Here is a 5,216-nt window from a genome sequence, read left to right as displayed (position 1 = left end):
TTTTTTTTTTTTTTTTTTCCTCTGCGCAGTTATGCAAGGATGATGGCTCACCTAGCTTCAACTTCTTTTATACCATCTGCCTTCTGCACAGGCAAGTCCCCTCCTGGTGTAGAGCATGCTCTGTCTTGTCATCTCCAGCAAGGATGCAGTCTTTCAGTGACTCAGACCAGGCATAACGATAGGCATCCAGAAGGTGGAAAGATGCATCTAACCCTTTCCTTCTCTGCCTTTAACTTAATCTCTAGGACCATAGACTCATCATTGCTTGAGCTATCTGCTGAGATCATTTGCTTAGCTTGCCAGTTTCTAGCGGTCTCATGCTGGCTGGATGCACATCCTCCATCCTCACCGTGGCTAGGAGTCTCCAGCCCTGGCCACTCGAGGTCCCACGCTAGCAGTGCTCCTCTTTCCCCTGGTGCCATTTGCTGCTTTGTTTTATCCTATGCTTCACCCGACAGCTTTCGAGGCTTCCTGCCTCGCCTGGCGGAGAGGTCGTCACCACCCTTACCCTCGGTGTGCACCCATGGCTCGGTAACGGGGGAGTTAGGGGGAGGACGTGGAGGCTGCAGGACACCGCACATGCACACACACACACACACGTGTTATGCTCATTCTGCTTGTTTTTTCCCCTAGTTGCACTAGCAAAACAGGTTGTCTCATTGGGAACAGCTTATCTGTCCTTTTTTTTTTTTTCTATTCCCTGTCATTAGGGACACTTGCAGAACAGGCCTTCGGCAGGTCTGTTTTGTGGCTTATATCTCGTTTAAGACTTGTCTCTAGTATTTCTGTCACCTGCTATTTCCTGAGCAATCAACTATACCAGGCGCACGAGCTCCGGGAGAGGAGCGGCGGCGAGGGCTGTGGTATCTGCGACGGCCTTACTGATTGCTCCACCAACGGCTGCTGACAGGAACGGCACGACGGGGCGCTGGGCGGGAAGGAAGCAACAAGCAGAGATGTTTCAAGCATTTGACTACGGGCTTCCTGGCAGGAAGGAGCAGAGACAGAGGTTGAAGGTGCTGGCCAGTAACAAAATTACTTTCTTCTAGATACTAGTAGGCCTTCACTGTGATAAGTTGTGTTTTGTGCTTTACGCGAGAATCAATGCCGTTAAAGCAGTCTGCGTGTGCGTTCTCATTTCTCTGCGCTGGCAAATGGGGAAAGAAAAATCTCTTTCTAGTGCTGGCTTTGCTTCTCTTCAGCAACTTTGCGGGGTGTCCAGAGGTGCGTGGGACTTGGATAGCTGGTAACATAGCTGGTCTTCTGCAAGGCCATGAACTACATTATCCACTTAGTTGCTTTTGGCTACATTAAAAATGCTGGAGAGAGGGAGATATCGCTATTACTTGTGTCCTGGGAACTGAACTGCTAGCCAAGGCTGCTCTGAGTATGAGGGGTGTAAAATATCACCGCTGTGGACGTCTCCGTGGTGTCGTCTTGGAGCCACTGCATCACAAATATTCTGGAAAGTTTCCTCTGAAGCTTAGCCCTTTTAACACTAAATATTCATCTGTCAGATGAGCAAACTCTGAAAGTAGGAAATCGCATTCTCAGATGGGCTGCATGTAAATTAAAATAACCATTGCCATGAAATCTATTTTAGGCTTATCTTCTGGGAAACTGGAGTTTCCAGTTCAGCATGAAAATCCCCGTGTCCCTCAGAGTTTGAAGCTAGGAGACAGAAAGGGAGATTCTGTTTGACGGAAAGGTTGAACGCTTCTGCATTTTTGTATTTCCAAGCAAACACAAGATGACTGCCTGGAGCAGTGGTATCTGGGACCCGAACTACCAACCCCCGGACGGCACCCCGCTTGCTCTAACCAAGGTCCCATTCCCGAGCTGACAAACCTTTCTAAAACTGTCTCAGCCAAGCGGATGGGCTGCCAGCGAGGGCTTTAGTTTGCATTTTCTGCCCACTTCTCTCTCGTTCGCAGGACTGATGGCAGCAAGCTACAGGCAAACAGTGCTGCAACATCCATCCCTGAAGTTTCCATCACGCTTTATCTGGGCCACGCAGAGGGCAGGACAGCCTGGCATTACCAGGTGTCTTCAGTTCGCTATATTGACGTGAAGATAGTTAAGGTACAGGACAGTCCAGTCCTTCCTCTCACGTGCTGTATGGGAGCTGGTAGCAATCCTGCTCTTAGAAACGAAGAATTATGCCTTACCGTGGCTCTAAGCATTTGCTAGTTTCTTTTTATTCTAATCAAGGTACTGCTCGATCTTTGGGATATCGCGTAGGGGCAGCTGAAGCCTTTCTCGTTCTCGAGTTCGTTAGCGGACACACTGGCGTACCGTTCTGGTCCTTTCCGACTGTTGACCAGTAGGGCAAATCCAGACGAAATGGAAACACCTTCCTCGCTGCCCTGCGCAGCCTAGGTGCTGTAAACGTGTGCTCTGGCTGCCTGAGGTAGCTGTTGAAGCTTTTCCAGTGATCTAGCACATGACAGATGTAATGTTTTCAGATTTTGCTCCTGACCCCCTCATCGTGCATGCATAATTTAGTGAGAATAATGAGCGAGACCATGATGTGTGCTGCTAAAAACCAGCTGACAGACTGGCCTATCATCTCGGCCGCTAACAGTGCGTCCTGTCGTGAGCAGTGGCTCGAGTGTCGTGGGCTGATACAGAGTATGGCTTTTATTGAGAGCACTGAAACTTGTGAGGATATTTTCTCTTTTCTCCTTGCATTTGATGTGAACTTTATGCTAACGTGTTTCAAATCTCTTGATGTTTTTGTCAATATTCCAGCTTTTACATCTTTGCCAGTAAGGAGCAAATCAATTAGATTCCTAAAACTTCACAGAACTGATGGTTTCAAAGCTTGTAAACACATTACGCAAGGAAAGCTATTAGCAGAGTATTTGTGATCTAGGTTTATCTTCCAAAAGCAAAAAATTCAGGATTAAATATTTCTGATTGTATATTTTATCTGCCATGCTTTCACTTTTTAGGATCTGTAAATACTGTGTGAGTTTCTGAAGAGATATACATGCAATCTGCCTGAATTCTGAATTGTACTTTATTTTTCAGCTTTGTTAAATAGCAATTGTGATAACAATCCTTTATGAAGATGATATTTTAATGGCAGTGTATATTACACTGATGTTTTCCTAAAAGCATGAAGTAGAATATCATCTGATTAGAAGTGGGGCTATATGAACTTTCTCAAATGTTGTTCTTTCAGAAGTCGCTAAGGATAATAATTTTTATCTCAGATCTCTGAGAATAAGCTGAGAGTAACTCTTCTGGAATAAGTAGGGTCACAACTTGACCCTACTTATTCCAGAACAACTTGGGACAAAATTTATTCAAAATACAGTACTGATACATGCCTGTAAAGTTTTAGTACATCCATCCTCCTTCCTCATAGTGGACTATAAAAGTCTTGTCAGACCTCTTTTTGGTAAAAGTAGGTCTGATTGGACATTGTGACTTAACGACTCGACCTGTAAGAATGTGTGCACGGCCTTCAAACAGCTGCGCTCTGCTGCTGTTTGCAACACGAGAACATAGTGGCACGTGCTAAGTCAAGGTGATGAATGCTGTCCTCTGGGAGGTGTCACCAGCTGTGCTGGGTCGGGGGGAGTTCAGAGAGCAAAGGTGAGTCGTGGTTTGGGGGAAGGTGGGTCACTGTTAAAGAGCGATGGAGACACTGGGAAGGTCCCAGCTTGCTATGTGAACAAGACTGATCACTGGGGCTGTCTTGATGGACCTTGTATTGATGATGCCACCTCCAGAAATCCGCTCTTCCTGCATGCCCTACAGACTGCCAGTTCAAGGGCAAGCCTCAAAGGCACAGAAATAAAAAGGGGCGCTCCTCTGTACTCCAAGGTTGGATGAACGTAGAGGCAGTCTGCTAACACCAATACAGACTGTTCTGGAAAAATCTCTCTCTGTAATTTTTATGTTCACTTGTCCATTTTTCCTGATAAAGAGAGTGGTTTTCTGGAGCAGAAAACAGCTATGCCATCCTCATGTCCTTGGCAACTGGAGCCTCCCTTCTGCTGCTGCTGTTGCTGAGGGCTTTCACTGAATTTTTGCGTTGCAGGAAAACAGAGTTGAACACCCACCTGTGCCGCTGCATGGCGATGCCAGAGCATCAGACACCTTTGGGAGGCCCCTCGCCATGAGCTGGGAGCTGCGGGGAGAAAGGGGCAGCCACAGAGGAAGAGCCGTGCCATGGAAAGGCATCCAGCAGTGCCAGGTCTGGTGTGGTGTGGGTCACCATGCTGAGGAGGTACCTTCACCGTAGGTGTGTCTGCTGTGCCTCTGCCCATCTACCATGGGCCTGAGCTGCCCCATGCACCTGCTTTCAGCATCACTGCTCTTTCTCTCTGAGTTTCACATCTCTCTGCCAGCCCTTAAGCTGTGGGCAGGGAGAGCACGCTCCTCTGCAGCCCTTCTGCTCTGCAACACCCTTGCACTGCACCGCTTCCTCAATGCCTTTTTGGGAGCCATGCGCTTCTTTTTGCCCCTTTGGGCATTCAGTTTAGCAACGCTATGTTGCAGCCCTGAGCTCGGGACATGTTGCTGCTGATCCTGTAAAGCCAGTAGTACAACAAACAGCTATTATTCCTTGTTTGGTCTCTATGGTTTCCGAGATAAAGCTGTTTTTCTCCCAGCTGTGTTTGGATGCCATCTCCAGAGTGTCTTCCCAGTCTGAAAAGACCCTAGAGATAAATGCCGCGCTGGCATTTCCCTGTTCTTGCTAACATAGTCACCTTGCGTGACCCAGCCTAGCTGAACAGAGCTTCCCTGGTTTGTGCTGGAGACCTGTGCGATCCTTTGCTGTTGTGCTTTACTTGATGCGGGAGTTTCCATGGGGAGCACCATCTCTGGAGGGGTATTTTAGTGGGTGTGGCCATAGCAGGGGCCGAGTCGGTCATGGCTGGACCACCTGGACAGGCCAGAGGGGATATTCACCCTTCTGGCATTGGAGCTGGACACAACAGCTGTGTCCTTGCTCCATGTTGTCCTGTAGAAGGGAAGATTTGTGAAGGGAAGGGGTAACGGTGCCATGTCGACACTCCTACCTTTAGCTGGAGCAGGGTCTCCAGAAATGCTGGAGGACTGGAAGGACATAGCAACACTGCAAACAAGCTTAACGGAGCATAGCTCTGTTTAGTTGTAGTCCTGCAAGAGCATTTTCCGTGTCTGAAACTCCATTTGGTATCTCTGCTCAGCACACTATAAATGTACCATGCCGTCAGTCC

The 5,216-nt window shown here is 48.0% G+C and overlaps 1 long non-coding RNA gene across 1 annotated transcript in view; it reads left to right on the top strand.

Annotated features, from left to right (window-relative positions):
• Nucleotides 1–4,253, top strand: part of LOC146599401 (uncharacterized) — a 27,492-nt gene extending 23,239 nt beyond the window's left edge. Inside the window, exon 3 of the long non-coding RNA XR_014895016.1 lies at nucleotides 4,052–4,253. This is a non-coding gene — a long non-coding RNA (uncharacterized LOC146599401). The remainder of the gene's footprint in view (nucleotides 1–4,051) is intronic.
• The last annotated feature ends 963 nt before the right edge of the window (nucleotides 4,254–5,216 follow it).

This window comes from Rhea americana, unplaced genomic scaffold (genome assembly GCF_003343005.1).
Source record: "Rhea americana isolate MKP2758 unplaced genomic scaffold, rheAme1 scaffold_14, whole genome shotgun sequence".
Taxonomy (NCBI): Eukaryota; Metazoa; Chordata; class Aves; order Rheiformes; family Rheidae; genus Rhea; species Rhea americana.
This window is presented reverse-complemented; position numbering and strand designations above follow the sequence as displayed.